At 46.5% G+C, this 23661-nt stretch overlaps 1 long non-coding RNA gene across 1 annotated transcript; it reads left to right on the top strand.

Annotated features, from left to right (window-relative positions):
• Window positions 1–1314: 1314 nt before the first annotated feature.
• On the top strand, window positions 1315–17663 carry LOC119119536. The gene is made up of 3 exons (XR_005097330.1): window positions 1315–1469; window positions 9168–9174; window positions 17653–17663. It is a non-coding gene; the product is annotated as an uncharacterized LOC119119536 (long non-coding RNA).
• The last annotated feature ends 5998 nt before the right edge of the window (window positions 17664–23661 follow it).

The raw sequence follows: 23661 nt of genomic DNA, 5'->3' as shown, positions 1-23661 counted from the left end.
TAAGTCCGTAAACGTAAAATTATTTCAGAAAAAAGATCATCTTTGGGAACAACCGGATGTTATTCTGCCGGTCAGTATCACTGCGCATGCGCTAGCAAACTCAATAGCGAAGAAATGTTTCGGATTTGTGTAGGGTACATTGTGACAGCAAACGAGCAGGTGATCGAGCAAGCGTCTGATACGAGAGCATTGTGTTCGTATGGAGCGTGTTTGAAGTGAACAGCAGAGAAGAAAGCGCATCTGTAATGGCGGCCTCCGTATGATATCCGGATAAAAAAAAAAAAAAAAAATTTGTACCCATGCGCACTCCAGATTTTAGGACAATAAATTAGTTACATTTTGCGCATTATACATGGCAAAAAACGGTAGCCTCGCGGGTACAACAGCTATTCAGTGACGCCCCCTGACCACGATTGCCGTAATGCTGGGAAGCGATGCGACCTTGTAATTTACTAGTCGTACTAAAACGTACTAAAACATTTTGGCAGAGCGCTGTGTACAACCAGTATGGATCAACAAATTCATCAATTTATCCATATATAAGGCGCTCTGCATTATAAGGCGCACGGTGGGTTTTTGAGTAAATTTTAAGTTTTTAAGTACGCCTAATAGTGCGGAAAATACGGTAGTAGGTAGTCAGCAGAGAAATAATGAAACTGAACTCTGTTGCAGTTATAGAAAAAAACAAATAATCATATTATAGCTACAGTTACAGCCTCAAAACTGCAGGGTTAGAAATTAGACCGACCATGAAAATTTGATCAATTTGACCCAACTTTGAGTTGTTTTACAAAAAAAAAAGATTTGTTGTCTTTTGTACAATGAAATGGGCCATTTTTTTTTCAGACAAATTGGGTTGTTTTTAACCCAGCATTTTTAAGGCTGTATAAAGAAACTGGGATTATTTCATAGGATTACAATTTCAATGCTTGCATAGACACCGTCGGCGCATTTGCTAAATTGAATGCAACAAGTGGATAAATTATTTTAATACATCCCGACCAAGATCACGTGGTTGTGTGTGGCCAGGAGGAGACGGGCAGGGTACGTAACATGGCAGGGAAGGGAGGAAGTGATTGCCACTGTTTCCTTGGACAACGACAGTGAAGGATTAATTTACTATCTTAATGAACATTTATAAAGAAAAGTGCAATCTGTCGGAGTCCTGTGGTTTCTTGCAACGACAGAACTAGCTGCTAGCCCGCTGCACCCAACATAAATTTCACCTGCGTCACAATTCACAGATAGATTTACTACAGGGTCCGGCAAAATTATCTGACACATTTGTAGGTTTAATAAAATGCAAATAAATTACAGAAACAAAAAAGGGCTGTTGTTTTTCGAAAAGTACATATAATGCCATTTTGTTTTGTTTCATTTTCGTTTCGTTTTCGAATAATGTTATTTTGTTTTGTTTCAGTTGCTAACATGAATTGGACCGGTGAGCATCGTGCTTTCATTGTGGAAACGTTTATCAAGAATGAATCTGTAACTGCAACACAACGAGCGTTCCGTTTGCGCTTCAGACTTGGAAGATATGATTCCGTACCTGCTCGAAACATGATCTTGTTATGGGTTACTAACTTCAGAGCCAGTGGATCAGCATTGAAACGAAAATCAACCAACCAACCTCGCACCGCCAGAACTCCAGAAAATGTGGCAGTGGTAAGACCAAAATAACATTATTCGAAAACGAAACGAAAAGGAAATGAAACAAAACAATATGGCATTATATGTTTTAGATATTTTTATATATTTTATATATTTTTTTGGCATGACTATATGTTTTTTACAATAATACAAAGGCTGGCGGCTCGGTGGTGCACTGGGTAGCACGTCCGCCTCACAGTTAGGAGGGTGCGGATTTGATTCCACCTTCGGCCCTCCCTGTGTGGAGTTTGCATGTTCTCCCTGGGCCCGCGTGGGTTTTCTCCGGGCACTCCGGTTTCCTCCCACGTCCCCAAAAACATGCTTGGTAGGCAGATTGAGCACTCCAAATTGCCCCTGGGTGAGAGTGCGATAGTGGATGGTTGTTCGTTTCTGTGTGCCTTGCGATTGGCTGGCAACCAGTTCAGGGTGTCCTCCCCCTACTGATCCATGACTGCTGGGATAGGCTCCAGCACGCCCGCGACCCCCGTGGGGACAAGTGGTACAGAAAATGGATGGATAATACAAAGGCAATTCAAAAATGATATATAATGATATATAATATATAACTTTAGCAATATGGTACTTGGATGATGTAACTTACTACATTTTTAAAGCAAGGGAAAATCGAAGATGGTTCATTTTTCATCAACTAGCCAAGTTTATGTATTTTTTTGTCAGGAAAATGAAAAAAGTTAGCATTTTCTAATTTATCCATTTCTTTTGGAGAAATAATGAAACAACAAATGCCTTTAAAAACGCCCACTTTTAATGACAAATAGGGCCACGCACCCCTCCCCCTCCATGTCTTGTTTGATGACGTCACAAAAGGACGATTTACCCTTTGGAAATCATTGGAAAGACCATTGCTTAAAATGTAAATCAATTAGCACCCAAATTTACATGGACATTTATACTTATGACTACTTCAACATAATAAAAGGATTAGCCTCTTCGTGGTTAATTTCAGAGAAATGAGCAGCCATTTAAGCCGTTTGAGTGTATCATAATGTACATAGGCACTTAGGGAACTCATAGATGTTGACACAGGAGCGGGGTGAGGTGGGAGGGGGTAGAGATTATTTCCTAAAAAGCACTGTCACAGATGAGAATGGAGCAGGGCGACCAAATGAAGCTTGGACCAGGGTTTATTGAGGGAAAAGGGTGTTGGAAGGGAGGATGAGGGGAACAAACCATAAGGAACCGGCGAACTAACATAAACTGCAGGGGCAGAGTGACAGGGGGAACCGACAGACGAACAGAAACCGACTAAAACAAAGACAAAGAGACTAGACTAGAGAAGAAAAAGAACAATCCGACAGGGGAGTGATACGCAGACAGGACTTAAATACACGACAGGTAACGAGAGGCAGGTGACTGTGATTACATTGATTGTGAGTAGAAACAGGAGGGGAGGGGCGAGTACACAGAGACGCGAACAGAAACCATGACAACATAGACACATACTAGGACGACCGGGGATGAGTTGTGACAAGCACACCATCACCTACAAGGCCCAGCAGAGGTAAAAGTCAGTGAAAAAGAGAAGCACAGGGTGTTGAATGAATAGTTGCCATTTCAGCTAGGTTTTGTTTCTGAGTCCAGGCAAAAAAAAAAAAAAAAAACCTGAAATGGGGAGGAGACAAAAGGCCCATTGTAAGGGCTAGAAGTGTCCCCGGAAAGGAGAGGAGAGAAAAAGCTGCCACTGCCTCCATTCCCATTGTAAGTGGAGAGGAGTGCAGCCACGCATGACAGATGTCTCTGGCTATTGTTTCCACAGCACCCTTCTTGATGCCGCCCACTTTCCAGAATTCCATGAGACAGCCTTGGTCTAGTAAAGTCGTCCAGCATATATATAGTATATATATATATATATATATATACGTATATATATATATATATATTGAAGGAATGGGGTCGAAATACAAAAAGTCCTGCCTAGCTACAAAAACAGATATGCTCAAACCTCATTGAATAAAGTACATAAGCTGACAAGTATATTCACATATTAAAGCAATAAAAGAAACATTTTAAGCATATAATTATACCTACACACCAAATCAATAAAGAAGACATAACTAGACATTTTTGATAGGTGGTAATGACAAAGGTTTTTATAACTTTATGATCTGATATATATTTCTGAGGGCGGCTCGGTGGCGCACTGGGTAGCACGTCCGCCTCACAGTTAGGAGGGTGCGGGTTCGATTCCACCTCCGGCCCTCCCTGTGTGGAGTTTGCATGTTCTCCCCGGGCCCGCGTGGGTTTTCTCCGGGCACTCCGGTTTCCTCCCACATCCCAAAAACATGCTTGGTAGGCCGATTGAAGACTCCAAATTGTCCCTAGGATTGAGTGCGAGTGCAAATGGTTGTTTGTCTCTGTGTGCCCTGCGATTGGCTGGCAACCGGTTCAGGGTGTCCCCCGCCTACTGCCCGATGACGGCTGGGATAGGCTCCAGCACTCCCGCGACCCCCGTGGGGACTAAGCGGTTCAGAAAATGGATGGATGGATATATTTCTGAGCACTTTGAAATAACAAATGTTTTTGATATATTGCCTAAATAGCTTAATGACCCTTAAGGAACTGTGTAATGCATGCCTGATGTTTTTTCTAAATCATGGACACGGCCAGGGTCGTCGAGAATGTTCAGTACTTGATTATATCTTGTGTTTTGATTAAACGTCATATGTTGCCTAATGCTAGACGCCAGCTTTTCGATTACTACTGAACGTTCTGCACAGAGGGAAATATTTTGCCTAACAAAGAAAAGATATGGTTGGAAGCATGATTAAACTAAGAATGTAATGACGTAAGCAAAGACATGATGAATGGATGAGGTGCGACAGTGTATGTGCAAGAATGGAGCAGAATGTTTACAGGAAGGTCACTTGGAGATAAAACCAGCAGGTGCAGAGGGAGACAGCCAAGAACTCGGCCAAAGATGATCGCCAAGGCCGAAAGACGGGATGGAAGACAACAGCCCACACACACACCGAATCGCCCATAATCAGCACCCACTCCCATGGAATCAAAATCTCCTGCGAACTTGCCACACCCCCTGACTCATCACCCATCAAACTCGGCCCACACTGGCATGTGCAACTGAATATAAGCTGACCAAAGAACCTTGAACGTTGCCTTTTCTGAATGGAGACGTTCTGCTCTTGAGCATGGTCGCACGAAAGGCCCAGCGCTGTATTGTACTTTCCTGAAAACAGAGCTTTCTTAACAAGAATTGTGATTGAACTCAACCAACCTGTGTAAGTCTAATTTCTGCTTCAGTGTTTTGGCATTTTCCTAAATCTGAAGAAAGCGCGCTCCCTAAATTGTGGACAAAATCCAACAATATATATATATATATATATATATATATATATATACAGTATGTATGTGCTGAAGTAGTCTCACTAAGCCTCACAATGATTACAGTGGTACCTCAATGTTTGAGCGCACACCAGGAATCCTACAATAAAGGGTTCAACCTGAATTTTTGTTAAAAAAAAAGTTTCAACAATACTTTGGCGCTCTTGTCCTCTCTATCCGTTTCTAAAATTCGTTTGAAGACCCATTTTTATTCTTTGACTTTTGACTGACTTTAAACTGTTATTGTTCTTCTAACGTATATTAATTTGTGTTCAATTTACTGTTTTCAATGTCTATTGCTGCATGTGAAGTGCTTTGTTACAGTTTGCAGCCGTTGTAAAATGTGCTGTATAAATAAAATTGAGTTCATTGCATTTTGTTGTTTATTGCAGGGGTGTCAAACTCATCTTAGCTCAGGGCCACATAGCGGAAAATATATTCCCAAGCGGGACGGATTCGTAAAATCATGGTATATAACTTAAAAACAACAACTTCAGATTTTTTTTTCGTTTTAATACCGTCCCAAATAGGACAAACACAACATCATTATTATTCATAAAACACCAAGTTTTTTTTTAAATTCTGAAGACAAATAACACAATCACACAAGGCCTCAGTGAGTCACAGAACCAGAAGATTATCACAGACCACAGAATTGTATCAGGGTATAATTTCTCAGGCAGAAATGTAGATAAAATAAACAAAAACTTGTGGCTAAAACAAGTGCAAGAACCAGTGTCACAAATCAAAATTAAAAACAATTGCACATCAACATATAAACATAAAGCTGGAGCCTGAGGACAGTGTATCCAAAATAGTGTAAACACAACATCACTATTGACCATAAATTACTTCAAGACTTCAAAAACACAGTGATTCACAGAACTGTTTCACAGATCACAGAACTATTTGAAGGTGTCTCATGCAGCACTTTAAGTGGGGTTGCATTGTTTATTTGACTCCTGATGTTGGCAGCGGACAGTATGAAGCCAAATAAATTAAGGCGGCTCTTATAAAGTCTTTGCACCCCAATCACGCTGATAAGATGCTTGAGGTTTTTCAGCGAAAACGCGCTGAATATTGCCAACAATCATCCCACTTTGTGAATGCTACTTCAGTCAATCGGCAAGCACTGTACGCATCATATAAAGCAGCGTACCAAATTGCTCAGTGCAAGAAAAAAACACACCATTGCAGAAGAGCTGATACTACCTACAGCTGTGGATATGGTCTCCGTCATGCTGCCTCATTTTGAGCATAAATTGTTTTATTCATTTTTGTTTTGTAGGTTAAAATGTTTTATATATTGTGCTCCTGAGTTAATGTTGCTGATTACTATGAATTGAATATTATTTATTGCTGTTATTTAATTTAATATTATGTATGTTTATTTTATTTTATTTTTTCCAGCATAAAATGACAGTTGGTCAAGAATGTTTATAGTTTAAATAATTATAATAATTTTTAATTTCAGGCAAAGTGATACACATTGAATCTGTTCTGTTACAGACTAAAAAACAATGTTTTTAATAGTTATTCTTTATTGTAAGTTGATCTTTCTTTTTTATTTATATTTTGTTTTTCTTTAATGTTAATAACGTGGGGGGCGCAAAATGTTTTCTTCTCTCTAGGGGGGCATCACAGAAAATTATGGAGAAGCACTGCATTACAGTCATCCCTCGCCATTTCGCGCTTCAACTTTGAATGCGCTACTTCGCGGGTTTATAAGTAACGAGAGAACGGCATTTAAATACACGCTGATAGCGCGGGGCCGGCTGTCGCCTTCTGCGCTTCAACTCAGTCACATCCGCAGTGACGCACATTGCTCAGAAGTTTCAGCGCTCATTGCCGCTGTCCCAACTCCTGGACGGCAGTGCTTTTTTCCTTTGTGCGCGGCAGCCAGCCACGCACCCAGTGCTTGTCCTCAGTGAAGCACACTGCTCAGAGGCACGCCCTGCGCATTGTCGCTGTCCCAACTATTTCTGCATGGTGGTGTATTTTTCCTTCACGTTGTCACGTCACCGCTCTTGCCCTGCTGGCCGGCCTACGTGCCTTCCGCGGTAGACGGGGGCGCATCGCCAATGTGGAACTGCGTGAGCTAATTGGCGCTGATGGCCACTACCTGTCCCGCTGATTAGGGCGTGTATATAGACGCCGTTCGTCGCCGTCAGTCCTCACCATTTCGTCTGCTTTAGCACACACACGCCTGCCACCTGATTCAGGTTTGCCTGTTCCGCTGTGTAACGGTACACCTGGCTGGTTGTCTGCCTTGACACACGCACGCCTTCCACCTGATTCCCGTTTGCCTGATCTGCTGTGTAACAGGATGCCATCACGACGCACGAGGCGACTGAGGAGCCGATCAGCGAGCTCGCGTCGTGATGGCATCTGGTTACACCTGCTCTGCTGGCGTTCTAGCCTCCCTTTTCCCCATACCTTAAATGAACAGTCAGTGTTGTACATGGTTGTCCTGCCTCGCTCGTGACAGGCTGGCTGGCGCGCTTCCCACGCTTGTCCGCAGTGACGCACTTTGCTCAGAGGCTATCAGCGTGTATTTAAACGCTGTTATTCCGTCACTTATAAATCCGCGGAGTAGCGCATTCGTGAAATGTGAAGCTCGAATTGGCGAGGGATCACTGTATTGTTTTTCCGCATAGCATTATGATGTCACAAATAAGCAAGTGGACCTTAAGGGAGGGGAGGGGTTGAGTACAAACGGCAAAGGGCTTGAGGAGCGACACCAGCGGCAGCAACAATAGACAGACAAACAGCGAAAGCGAGATAAAACGTCACTAATATTATCGGCTCATTATCAGTGTTTTTTTTAATTATCGGTGTGACGTCTCAGATGCCAATATCGGTTGATAATTATCGCCCAGCAATATCCTTAAAAATAATCCTTACTAATCAAATGACAATGACCCAAAGTTCTTTTCAATGAGCGTAGACTAGAGTTTGCTTTCACTAAATTAACCGCTATCTTGACGTGTGACATTATTTTGATGTAAGCCCATATTTGTCAGTCTGGTGCTAGACCAAATGTTAAGTGTTAAGGCACAGGTGAACCCATCAGAAAATAATGAGTGAAGATAACCTATTCTGACAATGCAGCTATGTTTTGTATTCCCCAATTCAGCAGCCCACCATGTGGCTGCCCCACAGAGATGGCTCGGCGGCCTGCCACTCAATGCAACAGTGTGCCAGTGGGAAGTGAGCACAATGGGCCTGTCTGGTTAATGGCCAAGAGGAATACTAGACAATCATTCACTGCTATGCCTTACCAACAGTCTGTCCGCCATCCTATTCTACATTCAGACACAGGCGATGCTCTCTTATTGCGAACAACTATCCCTACTCCCACCTGCCTGGTAACATTCATGTCACACGCACACTGACTTGGGCACGCACACAAACACACACGCATGCACGCACGCACACACACACACACACACACACACACACACACACACACACACACGCACACACACTCCAATGCATAAGTATGAGAGAGTGACTGAAAGGGAGGAGCACAGGATGCAAAATCTTTTTGAAAGCAATGAATGTTTACCTGGTGGATAAATGCCTGCTGTTAAATCATTTGTAGACATACAACATAGTGTAGATGCTGATGCTACTCTGCAACCAGCACTCTATCAGCACAAAATCTATCAAAACATCTTTGCGCTTAAACATCAACATGAACTCAGCATGAGCTGTAATACTTTTAGATGTTTAGCAAAACATACACCTAAAGATGACCAGAGTGCTTATGATAGAGTTAGGGTCATAAAAACATTTTTAAACTTAATTTATTTTTATAGCGTACCACACAATTGCTATTTTTAGATGGCAAGTTTGCGTGATGTCACAGCCTGAACTGGAAAGGTGTCAACATAGAAGTGCGCCCGCAGACAACCCATGCTATTGCTGCTTGTTTGCTGCCCGAAAAAAAACATGCAGAGTAAATACTGCTGCTTGTAAAAACGAATCCAGACACTGATTGTCCACATATCAAGGATGTATTTTTTATTCCTTTCCCACAGCCAAAAACTAAAATAAAATAAATGTGAGCAATGGGTCAACTTGTGCAAACATACAAAAGACCAGTTTAACGTCAGCAAGGTGAAGCTTTCATATGTAGTCAGAGTCAGAGTCAGCTTTATTGTCAATTCCTTCATGCAAAGAACAAGAACACACAAAGAAACCGAAATTTAGTTTCCCCTATCCCACGGTGACGAGACACAGTACACGATTAACATACAAGTAAAGTCAGCATTTCATCGGGGGCCATGGTCCTACAGATGGCAATCACGATCCCTTGCTTCCTCAAAGAGGTAAGCCAATTCAATAATTTCTTTTTTCCTTGTTTTTTTTTTTAAGCCTCACACATCAATCATATGCAGTGGGGGTGTATGAAAAGCTATCAATGAGGGTTAGTAGTGTTTTAGGAGATTTGTAAAAGACTTTGGTCTGTGGTAGCAGACTGAGAAAAGCACCAACACCGAGGCCATTTGCAAGCACTGTGAGAAGTAGTGATAGAAATTTCGATGCCTCATGAACCAATGAATCACTTCAACACAACTGCCTTAACCCGTTTCTGCCCAAATTGTTATTTCTAAAAAGGTGCATATTTTTTGGGTCCTTAGGTGTCCCTAAGTACGAATATGCCGCGCTTTTTTGGTTATGACGTCGCGTATACGAAATATGCGGCATCTATATATAGACTATGTGCTGATACGTGCACAAAAATCGGAGCATTCTGACGATTTGCAAGTGTAACGTGATGTAATTTATTTGAATGTTCAGAGATAGTTGTGTTTTACACGTAACAGCTGTCTGCAACATGAAAGGGACCATTTCCACAATTTTCAATGGGCGTGCATGTGCAACGGCGGCCGTCATCCCCAGGGTATGGGGACCAGCCGTAAGAAAATGCCAAAGTTTCTATGAACACAAGTGGCTTTCATAGCCGTATTTATTTGCAACAAACTTTCAACAACAAACTTTCAAACTTGCGGTACCATAAACGCAGATATAAACTGTAACTCAGCAGTGATGATGTTCAGCCTTGCGCCGCCACTTCCGGTCAGAAAACGGATCACGCGACCAGTGCTTCTCACACATTTTATTCCGGCTGGCGGTAAGCACGGAAACACTTCACAGTGCACAGTGCCACGCGGCACTTGGAGCACGCACTGGACGGACGCGACTTGCAAGTCGGCAGTACGCACTTTCGGCCTTGCGCCGCCACTTCCGGCCAGTGCTCCACGGTGTCGAAGCGGGAGTCATCGGCAACTGCGCACACGCGCGGTCTGCCCGATCTCCGAGCTCGAGTGGCGCCTGGTGCTGCAACCAGAGTTCGGGCCACCTCGCGTCGGAACTCCAGCAGAGACATCCCGCCGTGCTCATCCAGCCGGTGCAGCACCCATGCATTGAAGACGGCCGCGTCCAGCATCCAGGTGAATATCGGCCACCACCACTTCTTCCGGCGCATGTTGATGCGGTAGAGCTCGATGCTCTGGTCGGCGCGGTCCGTGCCGCCCATGCTGCGGTTGTACAGCTGGACAACAAATGGCTGGTCCACTGCCACCTTCTTCTTCTCCTGCCTTGACCAGCGTGACACCTTCTGCAGAGGATGCTCAGCGGCGAGGGTGGAGGCGATGGTGACCACGGCGTTATCCTTCCACCGAGTGAGCGCAATCTTGTTTGCCGTGTCGTACACGACAGACACGGCACCACGCGGCTTCCTCTTCATAGCCTTCTGATCTGTGATCGGGCAAGAGCGCGGGATGCGGTTTTCTCGGATCGTCCCCGTGCAAGCGTAGCCCCGCCTGCGCAGCTCTGCAACTAGCGGGAGGCCGGTGAAGTAGTTGTCTATGTAGATGCGTAGCGGAAGTGCACGCACAGCATCGGGGAGGTTGTCCAGAAGTCGAAGGAGCGTGCCACCGCCCTTGCCGAACTTGCGTTCCACTTCAGAGGCATCTACACTCGCCCCCTGGTAGATGTCGAAGTGGAGCAGGAAGCCGTTGGTCCCACTGTTCAGGCACCAGGCCTTGTAGCCGAACCGCACCGGCTTGTTTCGGATTGCTTGCTTGCATCCGTGTCTTCCAAAGTATTCAATCATTGCCTCGTCCAGATCAAGATTGCAGTCCATTGGATACGCCTCCCCGAACCGAGCGTTGAGGATGTCCATCATGGGACGCAGCTTTGTCATCCGGTCGCTGCTGTTCTGGCGCGTGTTGTCGGCACAGTGAATGTAGCGGATGATCTCCTCGAACCTGTTGCGTGACATGGCCCCAGCGACGAGGGCGCAATGGAGATCTTCATCTGTGTTCCAGTAGTGTCGGCGACTGGGGAGCTGGTGGTAACCCGAGAGCAGCAAGATCCCCACCACGCGCTTCAATTCTCCGATGGTGAGCTGGAAGTTGGAGTCAGTCACCGCCGCATACTTGATGGTCTCGCGAACAAGGTGAGGATATACATCGGAAAGGAAGAAGTCCAGCTTCTGAACTGCGCTCTTTCCAACCAAAATTGTGGGGACGGCGAGAGGCCTGGCGTCCGGGAATTTTGTCAGGCGCGTTTTACTGTTGGTCCAATTGTAGTCCAACGCATCTTTCTGCGAGCGTTTCTTTGAGGTGGAGGCCTGTTGGGGCTCCTCTTCTTCCTCAGTGTCGCCATCATCATCATCTCCGATCACACGTCCGTCGGCGAGGACCACCACGGCGGGAGCGCTAAGCTGCCGTCCCGAGAGATTATTGAACGTTCCTCCGCAGTCTTCCTCGCCCGTGTCTTCGTCAGACTCGAAACTGACCACGGGTGGAGCAATAAAGATTTTATCCACAACTGCGTCCTCATCTTCGATTGCATCGAAGACCTCCATCGCCGACTGTGTACCCATAGACGCGGATAGTCTATGTATAGATGTTTCGCATAAAACAATACATAGAGGAAATACGTTAGGGCGAATCATCACTGCAATCACATATGTCAATAACCATTATATGATAATTGTTCCCTAAAAGTTTCACCCTGCTATCTCGAGTCTATCATAATTTCCCGGAGCTCACCTCTTTGCATCTTCCATCGTGAATCGCGATCGTCCGGCTTCGCTCACTTAGCATGCGTGACTCATAAACTGGCAAAATGGCAGCGGTTCCGGGTTCGACAGGTCAAAGGTTGGTTATAACCGGATACAATCGGCACGAATGCTTGTCGTCATTTGACGGCGTCGGAAGCTGCGGAAATTGGAGCGTCTACATATAGACTACAGGCTGAAACGGGAAACGCTGCTTTGAATCCTTTGATACATTTTGAAGAGTGACATCTGCTGGATTGTTTTGAAAACTACCTTTGACTAAAAGGTAGTTTTCAAAGGCTTTAGAGCAGGCATGTCCAAAGTCCGGCCCGCGGGCCAAATCCGGCCCCCGGTCAGATTTCATGCAGGTTCGGTCTTGTAATGTATTATTTATGGCCCGCCTGCACTGTCAAACTGAATTAAAAAAAATCATGAAGTTTGAAACTGTAATTCCTCCTATTACCAAAAAGTGGCAGCACCACCCCTCTCCGCTCATTTCTGCCATGGTGACTGCAAAGAAAACGAGGAAAGTTGACATTGAGGGCCATCGCTTTCAAGAGAAATGGGAATTACAATACTTCTTCACTGAAAATCAAGGCAATTGTGTTTGTCTAATTTGTAAAGAGATGGTTGTCTTGTTTAAGGATTTCAACCTAAAAAGACACTATCAGACTGACTAAACATGCTAACGCATACGACAAGCTAACAGGGAGTGACGCGCTGATAAAGTGAAGCAGCTCCAAGCTGTACTGGCAACACAACAGCGATTCTTCATGCGGGACTGTGAGTCAAAAGTAAATATTACTAAAGCAAGCCACGACGTGGCCATGTTAATACTGGTGATGTTATGAACCTGTTGACGTGACACAAACTATTACTTTCTGAAAGATATTGTAAATGACGAGCAAAATTCACTTGTTCTAAGTTTTAATAATAACATACAACTTTGCATTACCTATAACTCCTGTTTAAAATGTTCATGAGGCAAATATAATTTTAAACTCGTGTAAATTTAAGGTATTTTATACAGTTTATTCAACATTATCTGACTCTTCAGATATGAATGAAAGGCAGAATTTGTGTTTTTAGAGTTGTTCACATCTGCCTGAGTGGCTTATATTTGGATATTTTGTCATTTGAAAAATAAAGACAATTGTGACAATGAAATTTGTTTTATAACAGTGTGTATTTGCATGAAATTTTTGTAGTTAAAAAATGTCTGAAAAAACTATTGGCCCCCGGGCCCCTTCACTTGATCAAATCTGGCCCTCCTTGCAAAACGTTTGGACACCCCTGCTTTAGAGAATATTTTGTCAAACGCATGCATTAATTCATTGCTAATGTGGCTTGTTCTGTAATAATGAAGAAAAAGAAAAAAAATATATGTGTCTATTTTTAATGCATTAAATAGCCCTTTTGATGCATGCTTAATAATCAAAGAAGCTTTTATTGTAGGTTATTTAGGTATTTATGTAATAATGAATAACTATAAGCATATGTGGATAAAATGTTGAGGGGAAATGGGAGAAATGTGCTTCTGCAACTGGGATAGTGCTTTTAAAACAGCCATCCATTTTCTATACCGCTTGTCCTCACGGGGGTCGCGGGCGTGCTGGAGCCTATCCCAGCTGTCATTGGGCAGGAGGCGAGGATCACCCTGAACTGGTTGCCAGCCAATGGCAGGGCACATAGAGATGAACAACCATCTGCGCTCGCACCTACGGGCAATTTGGAGTGCTCAATCAGATAACCAAGCATGTTTTTGCGATGCGGGAGGAAACCAGAGAAAACACACGTGGGCACGGGGAGAACATCCAAACCGTGCTGCTTTTGTAACTGTAAAAGAAAATATCGGAAATGGTGATTGTGCAACTTTGTAAGCATTGGGATGGTTCAACAATTTTTATTAAAAAAAAGAATCGTTTCCACAGTGCTTGGCTTTAATCGGCTCCTTTTCTGCCTCATTCCCCCTCCAGCTTTGGAGAAAACCCTTTGACACGGCACTGATGATGCTGGCATTGATGATTTTTTTTTTTCCTATTAGGGCTGATAAGAGCAAAGTGCTCCCAGGCAACTGATCGTGCTCTTTTTGGCACTGGCCCTTCCTCACTGCTTTTCTTTCTATAACTTAACCTATAACCTATTTGAATGTATATTGTAAATATGTGTGTGCCTGTGTCTGCGTGCCCTATGTGCATATAGCTAACATACTGAATCAGTTCTAAACTAGACTAGACCTTAATATAAACTTAAACTGTATAAACTGTACTAATACTTTCCCTGGCTAATTGGATCAAGGAATAACAGGCAATAACAATAGCAATCTCCTCCTCTCAAAAACCCACGGTGTTAACTGTGATTCAGCTCACCTTTAAATACTCAACATAGACTGAAACGCTTAGATTTTTAGAATTTCCCACAAAGCTCGTGACCCAGTGTGACGTAACGAGGCCTCGCTCGCAGTGGTCAAGTCACAGGGGGCGTGCTCAAAACACTGCTTAGCGACACTTTCGCTTAAAAAAGCTCGCTGTGTCGAGCGGACTGACTCGACCTTACCATCCCTAGTGAAAAGTTGTCAGTGCATTGAGCTTTCTTTCAGGTAGAATGTTTTCTATTGATATCTGATAAAGACTTTTACTTTTCAATTTCCATGTTATGTTTGCTTCTGATCCATCTCCTGCTCCTCACGTGACACCATGTCAGACATTTGATAGCAAGCAGCCGATCGGAGTCCACACCGTTTTGCATATTGCGATTAATCAAATGAAAGCTAAAAAGCACAATTACAAGAATCTCTTAATTCATCATGATTGTAAATGCTGTTATTTTACTTTGGTTTGTTCCTGTTTGTATTATGAATGTGACCAAACCTTGACTGTGCGCGATAAACTAGCCTGGCAAGCCAAACCAAATACTGTACCGGCGATCTTTCCAACTGACAACCATGGTCTCAGATTTGGAGGTGCTGATTTTCATCCCAATCTGTGAACCTCTCCAGTGAGAGTTGGATGAACAACAGGAGTAACAGAGAGGTCCAAATCAAAGTCCTTTGTTCACTTTGCCAATACAATTGCATGTACATAATTGTGATGGCTGAGAAGAGAAGTGCGCTAATAGGTGTGCAATATAACAACGGTTCCAATTACAAAAAAATAAAATCATCCATCCATCCATCTTCTTCCATTTATCCGGGGTCGGGTCGCAGGGGCAGCAGCTTTAGGAGGGACTCCCAGACTTCCCTCTCCCCAGCCACTTCATCCAGCTCATCCCGGGGGATCCCAAGACGTTCCCAGGCCAGCTGAGCGACATAGTCTCTCCAGCGCGTCCTGGGTCGTCCACGGTGGGACATGCCCGGAACACCTCTCCAGGGAGGCATCCAGGAGACATCCTGATGAGATGCCCGAGCCACCTCATCTGGCTCCTCTCAACGTGGAGGAGCAGCGGCTCTACTCCGAGTCTCTCCCGGATGACAGAGCTTCTCACATTATCTCTAAGGGAGAGCCCGGACATCCTGCGGAGGAAACTCATTTCGGCCGCTTGTTTCCTGGATCTCGTTCTTTCGGTCACGGCCCATAGCTCGTGACCAGAGGTGAGGGTAGGAGCATAGATCGACCGGTAAATTGAGAGCTTTGCCTTTTGGCTCGGCTTTGGCTTTTGGCTCAACCACGACAGACTGGTACAGAGTCCACATTACTGCCGACGCTGCACCGATCCGCCTGTCGATCTCGCGCTCCATCCTGACCTCACTCGTGAACAAAACCCCAAGATACTTGAACTCCTCCACTTGGGGCAGGATCTCATCCCCGATACGGACCATGGACTCGGATTTGGAGGTGCTGACCCTCATCCCGACCACTTCACACTTGGCTGCAAACCGCTCCAGTGAGAGCTGGAGATCAGGGCTTGAAGAAACCAACAGCACCACGTCGTCTGCTAAAAGCAGAGACGCAATGCTGAGGTCCCAAAACCGGACACCCTCAACGCCTGTGCTAGAAATTCTGTCCATAAAAGTTATGAACAGAATCGGTGACAAAGGGCAGCCTTGCAGTCCAACCCTCACTGGGAACGAATGCGACTTACTGCCGGAAATGCGGCCGGAACCGCCCTTATCAGTTGGCTCGGCACCCCGTACTCCCGAAGCACCCTCCACAGAACTTCCCGAGGAACACGGTCGAACGCTTCTCCAAGTCCACAAAACACATGTGGACTGCTTGAGCGAACTCCCATGCCCCCTCGAGGATCCTGCCGAGGGTGAAGCTGGTCCACTGTTCCACGGCCAGGACGAAAGCCACACTGCTCCTCCAGAATCCGAGTTTCGACCTCCCGACGGAACCTCCACTCCAGCAGCCCTGAATAGACCTTACCAGGGAGGCTGAGGAGTATGATTCATCTGTAGTTGGAACACACCCTCCGGTCCCCCTTCTTAAAGAGGGGAACCACCACCCCAGTCTGCCAATTCAGAGGCACCGTCCCCGATGTCCTGGCAATGTTGTAGCGGCGTGTCAGCCATGACAGCCCCACAACATCCAGAACTCCGGGCGGATCTCATCCACCCCCGGGGCCTTGCCACAGAGGAGTTTTTTAACTACCTCAGTGACTTCGACCCCAGAGATTGGAGAGTCCACTTCAGAGTCTCCAGGCCCTGCTTCCACAATGGAAGGCGTGTCGGTGGAATTGAGGAGGTCTTCGAAGTATTTTCCCCACCGACTCACAAAGTCCCAAGTCGAGGTCAGCAGCACGCCATCTCCACTGTAAACAGTGTTGACGGTGCACTGCTTCCTCCTCCTGAGACGCCGGATGGTGGACCAGAATCTCCTCGTAGCCGTCCGGAAGTCATTCTCTATGGCCTTGCCAAACTCCTCCCACGCCCGGGTTTTTGCCTCAGCAACCGCCGAAGCCGCATTCCGCTTGGCCATCCGGTACCTGTCAGCTGCCTCCGGAGTCCCACAGGCCAAAACGGCCCGATAGGACTCCTTCTTCAGCTTGACGGCATCCCTTACCGCCGGTGTCCACCAGCGGGTTCGTGGATTGCCGCCACGACAGGCACCGACCACGGCCACAGCTCCGGTCGGCTGCCTCATCAATGGAGGCACGGAACATGGTCCACTTGGACTCAATGTCCCCCGCCTCCCCCGGGACGTGGAAAAAGCTCTGCCGGACGTGGGAGTTGAAGGTCTTCCTGACAGGGGATTCTGCTAGACGTTCCCAGCAGACCCTCACAGAGCGTTTGGGTCTGCCAGGTCGGACCAGCATCTTCCCCCACCATCAGAGCCAACCCACCTCCAGGTGGTGATCAGTTGACAGCTCCGCCCCTCTCTTCACCCGAGTGTCCAAAACATGCGGCCGCAAATCCCATGACACGACTATAAAGTCGACCATCAAACTGCGGCCTAGGGTGTCCTGGTGTGTCAATCGTGCACTTATCTGATGTAAGTGACCGGCTCTCCGTTTAAAGGTTAAAATTCTGTACTTTAGCCCCTCTGCAGTAACGCAGCCTGTAGGGGAGACGAAAATTGATTTAAGCCGGTACGGAAAGAAGATTCGTTCTGAGTCTAACCGCTGTTCAGGTAACTAATCTATTGTTAGATTAATTCCGTCATTTCCGGACGCCAGTCCCGCTGAAATCAAAGAAACCCGAGGGTTGAGTAACTACTTTGTCGAGACCCAGGATCTCCTCGATCGCGGCCGTTTCAGCGGCTCTCCTTTCCGATTAAGATTGTTGCTTTTGTTATCCGCTCGGAATAGTTTAGCTGTCTTTGTTAAGACCGCGGGAACTCGTTTATTTTCACTAGCGTACACTCACACTAGCTGAGTTAACGGTTCCGAACAAGGCCTAGTGGTAGAGTGTCCGCCCTGAGACTGGAAGGTTGTGGGTTCAAACCCCGGCCGGGTCATTCCAAAGACTATAAAAATGGGACCCATTGCCTCCCTGCTTGGCACTCAGCATTAAGGGTTGGAATTGGGGGGTTAGATCACCAACTGATTCCGGAGCGCGGCACCGCTGCTGCTCACTGCTCCCCTCTCCCCCAGGGGATGGATTAAAATCACACGGGGATGGGTTAAATGGAGAGGACAAATTTCACCACACCCAGATGTGTGTGTGACGATCATTGGGACTTTAACTTTAACTTTAACTTTTAAGATTCTGACACTCCCTGATGTCAAGGATTAAAGCTGTCTTCATTTAAAAAAGAACTGAACGGTTTAAAGTATGACTATGATAGAGAAACAAAAGAGATTTAAAGCATAAAAGATCAAAATAATCATTAATCGAAATTAGATGATTATAAAGTAGAAATTTAATGAATAAGCAAGAAATAGAATTACAAGTTTCAATTGTTCGAACAACTAACAATAATTTCCACTCACCATTCTCAATAGAGCAAAAATTATTCAGTCTCGAAGTTCTCTCGATTGAAAACTCAAAAATATAGTAAAAAAGGGTAAGAGGCTAGAGGTCTAAAATGCTGTTTGGTGGAAAAGTCGAGTGATCAGTTCTCCTTGTTCCAAAATCCGAATTCTGTTTAAAAGAACAGGCTGGCCTAAAGAATGGAGATGACGACGCCCTAAAAATGGCTCCTCTCTCCTGCACCGAGGTCTGCATCTCCTAGCCTGTCTTTGAGCTTAAAATTTGACTAAATCCAATCTGAAGATAGTATAAATTCATTTTAACGGACCTAGGGTTAATCTCAGAAAGAATATCTTTGTCTAATCGGCGTTCTCGACCCACGGCAGTAGCCGCAGGGGCCATACCCCTGACGGGGAAAGCCCACCGGGCGAGAGAGAGTGATGCTCTTTGTCCGAATGAACCTTTTATACCAGTCCAGTTCATGGGTACTATGCCTGCTTGGTCATGTACCAGTTTTTTTCCCATGATGTCATACATTGGCCTCAGATGACCCAAATGCTTCCAGAATAGACTGCACCTGCATCTCAGCCGGTCTCAACCGGATTGAACCAGATGAGGTGACCATGTTCTCACGAAAGTAACAATTTTCTCAGGGATGCTCCATCCTGTTTCCCACTCCCAAATCCTGTCAACTGTCCATCAACGTGACATTTGCAAATGTTTTTTCTCTGACTTGTGTTCCGTCAAACAGCATTTTGTTTCGGCTTCAACTGGATGCACGTGACCGATGTCACGCTCATATGTGGGACCTCAGTCTTCCACCACTTAGTATCACCATTAACCCTTCTTCTTCTTCTTTCGTGTAACGTCAGATGTCCAACTCGGTGTCGCGTAGCCATGCCCGCATCTCTGGCCCTAGGTCGAAGAGGCTGGCTTCCGAGGGTGGTCCATATAAGGGGCAGATGTTGATTATATGGTCGGCGGTCTGCTCAGGGTCACCACACTCGCATGCCGCACTGTCCGCCAAGCCCCACGTCTTCATTGATGACCCAAAGCGACCGACCCCAGTCCGTAGGCGGTTCAGCGTGGTCCATTGCCGGCGTGGTAGGTCATCTCCTCCAATGGCGCCATCTCCTGGGTCCCAAATGTAGCGGTGGACTCGGGAGGGTCCGGCCGACTCCCACTCCTGCTTCCAAGCTGCTGCCAACCATGCATCTCTGGAGATGTCCTCAGAGGTGGAGTTGAGCATCTCTTGTGCTGCCTTGTTGTAAGGGTGGCGGGACTTGAGTCTGCTTGGAGATGCTGGTGTTATTGTGGTGTTGTGCAAGATGTGCCAGTCATATTTTTGTGCCTTCCTGGCCTGGGCGAGGTTGGCAGCCTCCCGTCGGAGGCCGGCCGGTGCTATTCCCGCGAGGACCGGCAAGAGGGACACAGGAGTAGGTTTCAAGCATCCAGTTATTATCCGGAGGGAGGTATTAATAGCCACGTCGACCTTTCTCGCATGCGGGCTTCTGCTCCAGACTGGGCTGCAGTATTCTGCTGCAGAGAAGACCAGGGCTTGAGTGGATATTCGCAGCGTCTTAGCGGAGGCTCCCCAGGTTGTTCCAGCGAGGCGGCGGATCAGCGCGGCTCTGGATGTCACCTTGGCATTGACTTCTTCCAGGTGTTGTTTGAAGGATAATGTCCGATCCAGACGCACTCCAAGGTACTTCGGGGCTTGCTGGACCTCCAGACATTTGTTGTCAACGCGCACCTCAAGTTCCATCCTGGCTTCTCTGGTGCTAAGGTGGTATGCCGCTGCGACTGTCTTTCCGACGCTGAGCTGTAGACGCCACCTCCGAAGGTATGCTACCAGTGTGCCCATGTCTTCATTAAGACCCTCTTCCATCGCCTTCCACGTTGGTCGGCTCAGCATGATGGCAAGGTCGTCTGCGTAGCCATACTTTCTCGATGCTGTATCAGGTAGGTCGTGGATGTAAACATTGAACAGCATCGGCGAGAGGACAGACCCCTGCGGTACCCCGTTCCTCAGTCTTCTGAGCCTACTGCACTGGCCACTGCTGGTCTGGAGGATGAAGCTGCGGTTGGAAATTGTCTCCATGATGAACTTCACCATGTGCCGGTCTGGTATTGTCCTCAGCAGCTTCAGGTGGAGTCCCCGGTGCCACACGGTGTCATATGCAGCCGTCAGATCCAGGTACACTACCCCAGCTTTCTCACTGTCCTGGAAGCTGTCCTCGATGTCCTGACAGAGTAGTGTTACCTGGTCAGCTGTTGATCTTCCATGACGGAAACCAGCTTGTTCCCGTGGGGGCTGTGAGTCCACCACTGGCTCGATGCGGCTATGGATCATCTTCTCCAAGATCTTAAATGGGACACAGAGCAGCGAGATTGGTCTGTATGACTTAGGATCTTCTGCAGGTTTATTTGGCTTCGGCAGAGCTATGACAGAGGCACGGCGCCAAGTCTTTGGGAGCTTTAATCTCCGGTAGCATGATGTAAAGAAAGCACAGAGCCAACCAGATGTTATTGTGCTCTGGTGGATGACAAACTCTGGGTGGATGTTGTCACGGCCAGGGGATTTGCCTGGCTTGAGCTTGCTCAAGGCCTCACTGAGTTCCTCTGCTGTGAATTCTCCCGAGAGGTTGGAATCGACACTGGCCGCTCCCGAGAGGCCAGACACCTCACACGATATCAGTCGGGCAAAAACTTTGTCAGCATCCGGGAAGCGGCCGTTCTTCAGGAGATGGGATGCAATGGCATTTGCTGTGACTGGGCAGCTGTGGGGTGTTGTATTTCTGCCTGTGAACTGGTTGATGGTCTGCCACGCCTTGCGACTAGAATGGGTGAAGTCGATTGATTCGACGACTTCTGTCCATCTAGCCCTACGGGTGATATCCAGCTTCTGGAGCAGTGCTGCTGCAGTCATGTCCACCTCTTCTCTGGAGCTAGCCCTCTGGTGATCACACAGAAGGCGGCTGCATTCCTTGTCCCAACCCGGGATGTAGTTCCTGTTATAGCCCCGTGGGATGGTCTTCTTTGCCGCACCCAGGAGGACCTGGCAGTAGGCTGCATAGGCCGCATCCAGATCGGCTGTGTCTGGGTCTGGCAGGCCAGCTGACCTTCTTTCAGTCTCCTCAGCATACGACTCCCAGTTGGCCTTTCGGAAGTTCCATCGCTTGACGGGTTTCCCTGGTACCGGTTCCACTAGTGCTGGGACTTTAATGATGGATGGCCGGTGATGTGATCGGGGAAACCTATCCAGGATGCGTCTCTCCGGTTTCGGGTCGTTACTGTGGCAGATGGCGAAGGCCAGGTCCGGGTTGGTGGAGGTGTTCCAGCGTGCAGAGAAGAACGTTGGAGGCTCCTTGGGGTCGTACAGCAGCAGAGCATCAGTGTTGGAGGCCCATTCACTCAGCGCCACTCCATTAGGTGTTGTGTGGTTGTAACCCCAGTCTGTGTGCTGACAGTTGAAGTCACCTGCATAGATGGCAGGTGCAGTTATTGATGGGAGTGATGTCACGGACAGCTCCGATGGTGGGGGTTTGTATACGTTGACGACTGATGTTTCCTGGATTTTTGTAACCAGCCACTCGATGTTAGAGCCTGGTGGGGATTGGCTGCTGGCTGACCAGCTTAATTCAGTCCTGACGAACGTTGCCACACCGTGTTGCTTGCTGTAGATGGACCCAGCAAGATGGAACCCAGGAATCTTGAGGATGTTGTCGGATGTGCAGTGTGTCTCCTGCAGGAGCAGAACCGCTGCCTCGTTGGAATCAGCCAGGTGACGCAGGACTTCGAGTTTGGCGGTTGTTAGGCCCTCGACATTGAGTTGAAGCACTGACAGGCCTCGGTTTTCGACGGTCGGGATGACTGCCCGTCCGCCGGTCCTAAGCCTGCCAGCTCGAGCTCGACGAGCTCGACGTTTGGTTGACGACATTCGTTTCACAAGTTGGTCTTGCACCATTTCTTGCTACTTGCAGAGGAGGCCACGTGGAGGCTGTCGTCTTCTCCTCCACCATTAACCCTTTCCGCCTCCTTGTCTTCGCTCACATTCATACATTCATGTGTAAATGGAACATCAATATTACATACGTACATGTTTGATACTGATCAATTATTGTGACAATAATAACACATACTTTCACAATAGTCAATTTAACACATAATCATAACTATGATCGTGGATTCTCTTAGTTAGCAGGTTAAAACACTCAAGCATCTTCAAAGCGTATTTTGACAAGCTGGTGACCTCTAGGTCAAGCTCAAGCGTGGGATTGCAGTCTTCCACCCACGGTATCACTGTCAGCCCCTTGTCCTTACTCAACTCTTAATACATTCATGTGTAAATGAAACATCTGTGCTATGATGCTGCTCAAGTTGCTACTAACTATACAATATTGCAAAGCAGAATAAAATAAAATAAAAAAAAATATATTGCAGCTTACTCTAGCTGTGATTAACATGTCTCATTCTCATTACCTAACGATGAGCATGGGCTTCCCGAGTTAGCAAATTAAAATATTCGAGCAGTTTCAAAGAATATTATAGCAAAACAAAATAATATAACATAATCCAAAATTGTGTGTTGCTGTGCTTCAGAACAAATCTTCATCTAATTGATGACTTTTTAAACTATTAATTTACTACGTTAGGTCAATCTGACTTTGGCACCATCTTCTGGTGAAATTTGGAACAGGAATGGAGGTTTACTGGTTCAACCAACAAATTCCCCTTTACCAATTTAACAATAGTTAATTTTGAAGAACTAACTTTTAAGTAACCCCCACTCAGGCCCCCTTCTTCAGGTCCTCCATGTCAAGCTTTGAAATTTGGAATTTCATCTTAGCCAATTCGTCTGGGTCAAATCCAGCACCATCTTTTACCCTCCTATCCACCATGTAACTCAACAGGTGCCAAGTGCACACATGGACACCCTTATGCTTGAACATGGTGTTCATTATTGACAATCCTTGTCAAGCACAGAAGTCCAACAATAGAAGACCGCTCGGGTTCAGATCGGGGGGGGCGTTCCTCCCAATCACACCCTTCCAGGTCTCACTGTCATTGCCCACGTGAGCATTGAAGTCACCCAGTAGAACGATAGAGTCCCCAGAAGGAGCGCTCTCCAGCACTTCTTCTAAGGACCCCAAAAAGGGTGGGTACTCTGAGTTGCTGTTCGGTGCATAGGCATAAACAACAGTCAGGACCCGTCCCCCCACCCGAA

This window comes from Syngnathus acus, chromosome 2 (genome assembly GCF_901709675.1).
Source record: "Syngnathus acus chromosome 2, fSynAcu1.2, whole genome shotgun sequence".
In the NCBI taxonomy this organism is placed as follows: domain Eukaryota; kingdom Metazoa; phylum Chordata; class Actinopteri; order Syngnathiformes; family Syngnathidae; genus Syngnathus; species Syngnathus acus.
The sequence above is the reverse complement of the archived record's forward strand: the minus strand, read 5'-3'. Positions and strand labels throughout refer to the sequence as shown.